Source organism: Paroedura picta, chromosome 4 (assembly GCF_049243985.1).
Source record: "Paroedura picta isolate Pp20150507F chromosome 4, Ppicta_v3.0, whole genome shotgun sequence".
Taxonomy (NCBI): domain Eukaryota; kingdom Metazoa; phylum Chordata; class Lepidosauria; order Squamata; family Gekkonidae; genus Paroedura; species Paroedura picta.
The window spans coordinates 115,462,871-115,473,283 of record NC_135372.1 but is presented as its reverse complement, the minus strand read 5'-3'; positions in this window follow the sequence as shown (position 1 = coordinate 115,473,283).

Here is a 10,413-nt window from a genome sequence, read left to right as displayed (position 1 = left end):
TGAACGTTCATGAATGATCCTAAAATGTAAAATCTTGTTGCCTAAGCAGACATCATAAGCTCAATTCTGACTTTCCCTGTGAGGGAGAGTCATGAACATATCTACCTGTTTTCTCTAAGCTTCAAGCTTCTTTGTGGGGGAGGTTGGAGGTTGCGTCCCAAACTATGTAACTGGTGCTGGCTTTAGGCAAGTTTGAGTGCAGTAGTTACCTTTTGGTAGGTGTCTACAATAGCCGTGACCTGAATAGCCCACACTAAACCTATCTTGTCAGATCCTGGAAGCTTAAGTAGGATTGGTCCACCAGTTACCATTTGAATGGGAGATCACCAAGACCGTTTCCGCACTGGAAGCTTTGTGACAGACTGCAGGCTGGAGTTTGAGCCTGGTGCACCTCATCTGCCCTGGATTTGTGTTCCTGCATGGGAGCTAGGGCAGCAAAATTCCCAGTACAAGAATAGTCCAAGGAAGTCCAGGCTCACTACGTGAAGGCAAGCAATGACAAACCTCCTCTGAACGTCTCCTGCCTTGAACACCCTGCAGGGTCATTGCAGCTTAATGACACTTTCCACTTCCGCCAATCCTCTGTCAATCACTGGGAGAGGTGGCACACAAGAAAGGGGAGCTATTGTTTAACCATAATTTGTATTGCTCTACCTGTTTGCAGTCTTCAAAACTTAAAAGCTGTGGGGGGAGAGTTCAAAGAAAAAGTAAACTGGGTAATACTGCATAAACAAGTATTCTAGCATTCTAGACTTTCACTCAGTCCACTAATGCTAACTTGAGAACCAGTAATTGGCTTTATTTTCCTTTGGTTTCTTTCGTTTTGCTTAATATCTAAGGCGTTTTTCAGGAATTGTTCCTGGCCAGCTGCCTGCTTTTACAGGATGATCAGCAGGCCTGATGTCCGCTATGCTGACATTACATGGATCTGCACTATATGAAAGGTAGGTCTAAATGCCAGGTCGTTCCCTGCCTCGGCCTTCTTGCTTTTAAGAGCCCCGTGTGTGCTGTGACCTTGCGTGGGTCTTTTAAGAGGCAGCTGGAAACGGAGCTTTCACCGACTGAAATGCAAAGTTAGCCTCCTTGCAAAAAGCAACCAAATGCCCATTTAAATGGTTCCAGTATTGCAATTCAGATATAAATCTCACTGGCCTCTGTGTCCCGGCCATCTCCCTTGAGGACACATGAAGCTCTCACTCAGGGAGTAATGGGGGAAAGGGTGTACACGGACTTGATGCCAAGATAATTGGGCTGCTACGACCTGTGTCGTGGAGCAGTGAGAGCAGTAAAAAAGGAAACCTAAACCAGGTTGTAGCAACGACATCGCATTGGACTCCTTGGTCTTCCATGCCTTCTCTCTGGCTGTCACGCCTTTTCCTTCAAACACTGCTGTCAGGGGAGGGAAGGAGTTTGCACCCAATGCCATGTTTGGGCTCAGCTTGAATGCTTGAAGTGTTCAGAGAGGTAGTTTCGCTTTTGTTAGAATAACGGCAAAGGGGACTATGCCAAAAAATGAAGATTTGTGTCCCACGTAGCCTGCTGGCAGCAGCCTTTCTGCTCCTGAATCCCAGTTGTGAAGAAGTTGCCAAAGGGGTCTCTGTTTCGGTCTCTGTCAAAGGAGTCTGGAATGCCACTGCTGCACTGCCCCTGGCAGGATTTGCCTTTCCAAGTGGCTGCAGCACAGGGATTAGCTGCCAAGCGTGGCCTACCGGTGTATGTGACAGCCTGGGCCCTGCAAAGTTCCCTGTCTCTTTTGGAGCTCCTGGACTGAGCAAACAAAATGGCAGAGGCAGGACAGTGGGCTGCCCAACTGGCTCTGGTTTTTCAGTGGGAGGCAGTTGCCAAGTTCTATTTCAAAGGAGGACAAGTGAAAGGAAGCTGGCACAAGCAGACGGGGAGAACACCAAGGACCAGAACCTAATTTTTTAAAGCCCATTTCCAAGTGACAGATCTACTTACCTAGCCTTTTTGATAAAGCAGCTGTATTATTAGCGTTGCTGTTTTGCACACATTTTCATTCCAACCCCCTCTAATAGCGGATTGTGTTAAGTGCATTACTCTGCACAATTCACTGTTAGCTCTATTTGTTTACTGTCTGTCTCTCTTGCTAAGACTCAAGGCGGGTTTTGCCATTTGAAACAACAAACAGCTGAAAGCATGAGCCAGCGGTGAATACAACTGGGGTGCAGAACTGAAGAGCAATGCACGAAGCCAGTATTAATTTGCTTTGAGTGCTTCTATGCTGCCTCTTCAGAGTCCTGCTCTTATATCACGCCTACAAATAATGCAGCAGACCTGAACTGCCAGATGGGTGGACAATGGGTCGGTGAAATATCTGAGTCCAGAAGGAGGGTTTTTTTCCTCTAATAGACTGACACAGTAAAAAATGTCTAAGACAACTTTATGGTGCCCTAGCCGAAGAATCCTTCCTAACTTCAAAATCTTACATTTATATTCCAGATTACATCACCTTTCCATCACTTTACATAGCATGATAACTTCATACATCTGGTCCTGTGCAGAAGTTTGCTAGAGAGCCAGCTTGGTATAGTGGTTAGGAGTGCAGACTTCTAATCTGGCAAGCTGGGTTTGGTTCCCCTACTCCCTTACATGCAGCCAGCTGGGTGACTTTGGGCTTGCCACAGCACTGATAAAGCTGTACTTACTGAGCTGTAATATCAGGGCTCTCTCAACCTCACCCACATCACAGGGTGCTTGTTGTGAGAAGAGGAAAGGGAAGGCAATTGTAAGCCTCCTGGTTGAGAAAAGCAGCGTATAAGAACCAATTCTCCTGGTAGTGTACCGTGTACATCTGAGAATATTTTCCCGCATTCTTGAGGTCCTTATAAGCTGTCCTCAGCTGACTGAAATGCTTCTGATGCTTCCAGTGACTCTGCCAGGGCCTAAGCACAAGAGTTAATTCTTTTAAGCAACTGGAGTAAGCAGCATTCTAACATGGTATTAGACATGCCAAAGGATCATTTTTCCTTTTGTGAAACCCTGAGGTTTCTTGATGGTCCTGGAAAGGTTTCTGGAATCGGTGGGAGTTAATTAGTTTTTAAATGTAATTAAAAAAATTGTTAAACATTTTTCAGATGATATGGCCGTATATGGTCATGTTGACCCCCACCCCACCCCGGCCAATCATGGGCCTGGAGGTGGTGGGAAGGGAAGAGGTCCCAGGCGGTCACATACACAGCTATGCTTCCCAACCGTATTCTGCACGATTGAGCATCTTCTGGGGGTTTTCAAAACCTGAATGTTTCAGGGGTTTCTTAATAAAAGAAGTTGAGAGAGGCTGCAATAGACTGTAATGGTCTGCTATGGAACCCAGCAGTGGAAGTCAATTCCATTTTACCTGGTTGTTTCTCAGTTCCTGTTATAAAAATTCCCTCATGAATAAATCAAGTTTACATGTTCTGCAGAATGATGAAAAGGCCCGGGAACGTTTCTGATCTTTTCAGGAAGGCTTAGACAACCCCACTGGATGGGCCCGTGGCAGAGTGTGCCTGGGGACAGGCAGCTGCTGATTTTGCCCAGTTTCTCAGACACAAAGCCTTAGTTACCTCTCGCCTCCTTTTATTGTGCTCTTGCCAACTTTCTGCCCTCTGAACATCTCAGTAACGCCATGTGCTCCTTCAACACTGTTCCTCATTTGAATCTCTCCACGGGGAATCTGTGCTAAGGAGGATCCTTGAAGGTGGCACTTCACTTTGCCTAGGAGTGGATGTTTTGAATTGCCAATCACTGAGTGGCTGGTGAATTATTTCCCCTGGAGATGCCAAAGTAAATACTCAAATGATTGCCTGGGAATTTGAGGACCCTTTGAGTATTGTTTACTTGCTTTTGGCTCTGTCTGTGAAATTTTCTGTCCTGGTACCAATTCAGCTTTGTGTTCATGGATCTGGGTTCTTCTGCTATGGTGATGATGATAATGTTAGCCATTCAGTCATCTCCGACTTCTGCTGTATTCATATATAAATCGGCCTGCATGGAATGAGACCTACGGTTCGTGGAGTTGATGGATAGACAGCCCAGAACATTCTGAGAAATCCTTTTATATCTGTTTAGAACTCATCAGGCTGGCTTTTTTGCAGCTTAGGTCCTTATTTTCAGTCTATCCATTTTTAATGCTTCCACCTTTTCTCTTCCTGCCTCACTGCAACCTCTGCTCTCTGTAGCATCAAAGCTGTTCCCTCTCTTCTTTCGCCTTTATACTCCCAGCCTTTATCCATTTTTCAGTTTTCTGTATTATTAGGTATGGATTCACCCACCACCTCTTGAAGGTTTTTTTTTGTTTTTGAAACGCACTACAGCAGAAAATCTTCTGATTCACCCCCAGTTTAAGTAGTCCTTCTGTGCCCACAGCCCAGCCAAAGAATCATAAACTAGATAGCAAGCTTCTGTGTCTCCAGAACTGTTCGGCAGGCTATGAGTTCAATCCCAAAAAAAGAAGCAATGGATGTTTCCGGGGAATTATTGAGAAGCCCCTAGTTTGCAGTTTAAGTCTTGAAATGAAATTGTATTGCAGGCTTGATTGAATAAAGCTTCAAAGATGCACAAAAGCCTATGGGGGAAGAGAAGGGAAATGCAGCTGTTAACTTTAGTCGGCAATTAATTGGATGTTTTCATAGCAGTCCAAATAATAAAAGCTTACAGTCTGAGAAATGTTACTGCAGTACAGATGCATGACCAGCAGGTGCCAGTATAGTGCAGCAGGGAACAAAACTGATACCTAGGAGAAAAATCAGTATATATAGGGATTTAGAATTACTGCAATGCATCTAACTGTTAAATTTTAGACTCTGTTCATGGGCTCATAAATTCACTAATTGGAGGGTCATGAGGGTTTTTGAGCCACAGTTTCAAAACCTGAAATGGCAAGATGTTGAAGATCTACCGCAGTAGGATTGCACTGCCCTTACTTATAGCTGCATTCTTGGGATAGGGATGCCAGTCTTCAGGAGGGAGCTAGGAATCCCTGGAATTACAGCTCATCTCCAGACTAAAGCGGAAAATGGCTCTTTTAGAGGGTGGACTCCATAGCATTATACCCCACCCCAAATCCTGCCTACTCCTGGCTCCACCCCCAAAATCTCCAGGTTATTTCCTGACCTAAAACAATCCTATTCCTGCAACCAGTTGTGAATCCTTGGCACTTCAGCTTACAAATCCAGAAGAATTATTCTGTTAAAGAGCTGCAGAATGGGCAGGAGCAGCGATAGGATGGGTAGCACGCTAAAAGCCACTTCTGATTATTTTTGCAGCATGTTCAGGGTGCTTTCCTTCTCATGCTTGTATTAATAAGTATGGTGCATTTATGTTCTATCTTTTAACAGCATGCTAGAGCAGCCTTTCTCAACTTCCTTACCATTGAGAAGCCTCTGAAACATTCTTCAGGCTTCGACAAACCCCAGAAGTGGCACAATAGTGCAGAATATAGTTGGAAAGTGTAGCTGTGTCTACACCCACCCCCTTCCCACCCCCTCCAGGCCCATCATTGGTCATTTTGGGATGAGGGGCTGGGCTGACATGATTGCCTGGTCATATCACCCAATAAATGTTTAACAAAGATTAAAAATAACCAATTAATTAACTCTCATCCGTTCAGGAAACACAGGGCAATCAAGGAACCCCAGGGTTTTATGAAGCCCTGGTTGCGAACGCCTGTGCTAGAGCCTCTCTGTGCATCAGACTGGATCCTTGGGCAGTAGGAGCAACTGAGACCAATAGATGCCAGGCTTCAAGAAGGGACAATGTATCTGTGCATTTCTGAGGTAGCAAAACCTTTTTGCTTATTTTTGCCTTAAAAAAAAAACCTCCCTCTTATTGTGGAAAGATTCTCAAGAGGGAACAGTGTATGTATGCAATTCCCGGGTAGCAAAACCTTTTTGTTGAATTTTGCCTTTAAAAAAAGTCCTGCCTTTTAATGCAGAAAGAAATTCCTCAAAGAAATTAGTACACAAGTTAAATTGGAGGGGTTCAAGCACCTTTCCTCCTCTCTGATATTCAGACTTACACAAGGGTAGAATTCCACCTGAGCTCTGTCCTGTGGGGTTCGGTGGTAATGATGGGAGATCTCCAGGCCTCACCTGGGAGTTGGCAAGCCTGTGGCAGAGTGAGGCTAGGCGAAAACATGACGTGCAAACCTGAGCCTATGTTGAGAATGGTGCATCGTGCCTGCAAATGAAAACTCCTACCTGACGACCTGCCAGCCATCTGAAGCATGGAGCTGATGTTGCGGGAGGAACTACAGTGTAAAAACAATGGCTGAAGTCCAAGTGGGCAGATTAATTTCTTTGCGGAGAACTGACACGGAGGATGGGTTGCAGCTGAAGACTATGACAAACAAAGCATAACATGGTGTGATAAAAATGATTTTTTAAGAAACGAGTGTTGCATAAGAGGGCTGCACAGATTGCCGCTGTCCCGTCTTCCCTGAATGGGAGACGCAGTGCCATTCAAGGCCTTCCCACCATTGCTTCCACATAGCCGGGGCCTCTGTTGGGTAGTCATTGCTGCTGCAGAGGAATTTGCAGCAGCAGCAGTGGAGCTTTCCCTTGGGAGGAGACTATATAGCCTCCTTAGTCATCCCCACATGGCTTCCACCCCCCATCGGTAGAACAGTGTGCTATAGCAAGTGTGTGTGTGTGAAGTGCCCTCATGTTATAGCTGGCTTATGGCAGCCTCTTAGGGCTTTCAAGGCAAGGGGTGAAGCAGAGGTGGTTGCCCTGCTATAGCCGAAACTGATGCTCAAAATAGCTTTCAGGGCCAGGGAAGTGGCAGCTGCAAGAGAGGACGGCTGCAAAATCACACTAGTATGTGTGGGGGGAAGGTTTGAAAACATGTACTGTCCCGTCCATGTGGCGCCCCAGGTCTCTTGGATGGTAAACTTTCAGAACATATTATGCCAAGGCAGGTTTAAGAAGTGCTGATGCAGGGGAGACCTTTCAAAATAGATGCACGCAGGAGGATACCTTGTGGGTGGTGTGAATGCAATGCTCCCATTGGGGGGCCGAGGCAATGCAAAAAGTCCATGGGGAAGCAGCCCTGGATTTGGAGCACTGCATTATCCCTGGGAGAAGAAAAGTCCTCTGATCTTGTGCCCCTAAGGAAGGAATCGGTTCATTTCCCGAGTGCTTTGACCATGAGATTCCTTTCCCTCTGACTCGGTTGACTTCGAGGCCATCCCTAGCTCCATGTCACAGACCTTTTGATCCATGTTCTGTGGCCCGGTTTGGAATGAGATGCATGATTCTATACCTCAGCAGCCTCCTTCCACATGAGCTGGAAGGAAGGCATCTGGGCTCTCAGCGCTGCCTTCCTTTCCCTGAAAGATCCTGTGGTACATTCAAAAGGCGCCCTCTGCACTGCGATCATCAATAATGAACGCTCAAAGACAGCTGAGACGATGAATAAACCAGGAGTGCTTTGTGATGTACATTCCTTGCTTCGCTGCTCTGTCTGATATGCAGAATTCATCACGGGAGGCCACTCAATGGTGAAAATCCTGTTTTGATAGTATCGAAGAGCGTTTAGCTTTGTACATTGCATCGGCTGCTCTCTGCAGAGCGCGGGGGAAGGAATGCCAGGAGAGGATGTGATTTCCCTGGGCAGACGCAGAAGATCTGTGGTGAAAAACCAATAAGCAAGATTGCATAACTGCAAAGCTGCCTCCTTTCCTATGATGTAGGTAGCTGACATCTGGTGCCAGAGTTACATCATAAGTATCCAAATCCTCTTGTATTTTGGGAACTCTGAATCTACAGGAAGTACAGGCAGTTGAATTTGAAGTGTGTGTGTGTGTGTGTGTGTGTGGGGGGGGGTCTTTTGGCAAATTCCTGCCTCTTGGCCTCCATTCTACAGCAGCAAATTTCGAGCAAGACTACACTTGCAGGGCCAGCATGGCAGTGAATGGGATAAAGCAGGCTTTCTCAACTAGAGTTTCATGAAACCCTGGGGTTTCTTGACATCCCTGGAAGAGTTTCCCAAATAGGTGGGAGTTAATTAATTTTTAATATATTTTTAAAAATTGTTAAACATTTAACAGGTGATACGATCATATATATGGTTATGTTGATCCACCCACCCCCTCCCCAAATGGCCAATGATGGGCCTGGAGGGGGTTGGAAGGGGAGGCGTCCTGGGTGGGCGTCTACACAGCTGTGCTCCCCAACCATATTCTGTGTGATCTGGGATTTCTTCTTCTATGATTTCTCAAGGCCTGAAGAATAATTTAGGGGTGTCTTAACATTAAAAATGAGGAGAAAGACTGGGTTAAAGGCTGTGAAATGTTTTATGTCTTAAGGAGATGACTTTATGAAAATAGGCACAAGCCCTGCTGCCATTGAAGGTTTAAGAACTGAACTGTACACTGGATCTGATCAGGTTTCATCAGGGTGGAAGCGTCTTCCGCCTCCGTGGATCCATTTCACTCCGTCAGCCTTTGTCCTTGAGCTGCCTGTTGCTCTAGCAGCATGGGATGTCAGGAGGTCGGCGGCGTCCTTGGCATCCTGCTCTTCCAGCCAAATCAGAAGAGACAGAATTTGGCAAGCATCCTGCCAGGTTAATTAGCAGAGCGGCACTGTGTGTAATAAGAAAGACCGAATCCCTGGAAAGATGGCAAAAGCGTGTCATGATGTATGCCTGGAGCAGGGCTTCTGGATCATGCCCACGGGCTCCACCCTGGCCTCTGTGTGTTCATTTTTGCACAGGGGCCTCTGCAAGCACCCTGAGGTGGCATCAGTGCCTGTCCATTTCTGCAATTGTGCATCGCTCTATTTGGACTCCTGTTCCCTCTTCCTGCCAATTGCACCTTGCGTGATCTAAGCCAGGGATCCCCAGTGTGGTGCCTGCGGTTGTCATGCCTCCTCCTTCGGGGAGGGCGGTATATAAATATAATAATAAATAAATAAATAAATGGCACCTGCCAACCCCTTTCCTGGTGCCCATCAAGTTCTTTTTGCAGCTGGGTAAGGCCAGGGAGGGCTTTTGCCCAGCAAGGTTTCTGATTGGCCACTGGATATCTGATTGACTGAGCACATTTTTAAATTTTTAGACCATTGCTTCGGCAGCAGTTGCCATCGTAGCAAAAGGGTACTCATTGTGTGACTGAAGATGACTGTAGTAGCTGTTTTGTGGGCCGCTTTGCTTCCTGTGGCAGCCATTTTATGGCTGCACCCGCCACACAGTGTCCCAAGTCTGAAAGTGCCCACAATCTCAAAAAGGTTGGGCATCCCCAGCTACTCCAAGCCTTTACCTCCTGAACCTTGATATTAGAAGACCACTTGTAAACAAGAGGTTTCCAGGCTTCTCCAAGTTTGGATTCTCATAGGTCATGCGACTGGAGGTTGGCTACAGATTTGTAAACAACCGCTTGTCTAATACAAGTGAGACTTCCCTTCCATGGGACCATTAAAGGTCACTTGACAGATCATGTTCTTTTTAAACCACCAGTAGGATTGGCAACAACCAGGAGAAGAAGAAAACACCCTGTCCCTTTAATACAGGCTTAGTTGCCAAGTACTGTGCCAGCTAAAGCTTCAGCTGTCTATATGTACACATTAAGGCTCTGTTATTTATTTAAAGCCTTTATTGGCCAACATTCTTCCTTACTAGGGTTACCAACCTCCAGGTGGTGGCTGGAGATCCGGGATTACAACCGATTTCCAGAGATCAGGTCACCCGGATAAAATGTTTGTTTTGGATGGTGGGCTGACTGGCATTGAAGTCTGAGCTCCCTTACCCCCCCCCCCCAGCCTTCACCCCCAAAATCTCCAGGTATTTCCCAAACAGGTGCTGCAACCCTATTTCCTATGGAGCTCTGGGCAGCTTACAAACATAGAACACCAAGAATGAAAAATATATTACAAACATACAAACCAAAATTTAAAACCATTGCTCAGCACTGCTAGTAAACCTAACCAAATGCAGTCCTGAACAAAACCATGTTCAGCTGGCTCCTAAAAGTCAAACATGTGGGGAGAGGCTCACCTCCTTGGGGAGGTCGTTCCATAATTGTGGGGCTGCCACTTAAAAGGCCCTCTCTCCTGTATCCCCCCCATGAGCTTCTGTGATTAAGGTTGATGTTGATGTTAACAGCGGAAGACACTTCCCCCTCAGGTTGTTTGCGACTCTAGCCACCAAGTGACCAATATACATGAAGATAATTTAAAAACCTGCTGTCAAGTAACTGTTGTGGGCTTAGCAAGGCTGGAGTGTCTGGATTCAAATCCTGAACCAGCTGTGAGTTGCTGGCCTTTCTTCCCACTGTGATGGATCTAAAGCAGGGGTAGTCAAACTGCAGCCCTCCAGATGTCCATGGACTACAATTCCCAGAAGCCCCTGCCAGCATTCGCTGTCAGGGGCTTCTGGGAATTGTAGTCCATGGACATCTGGAGGGCCACAGTTTGA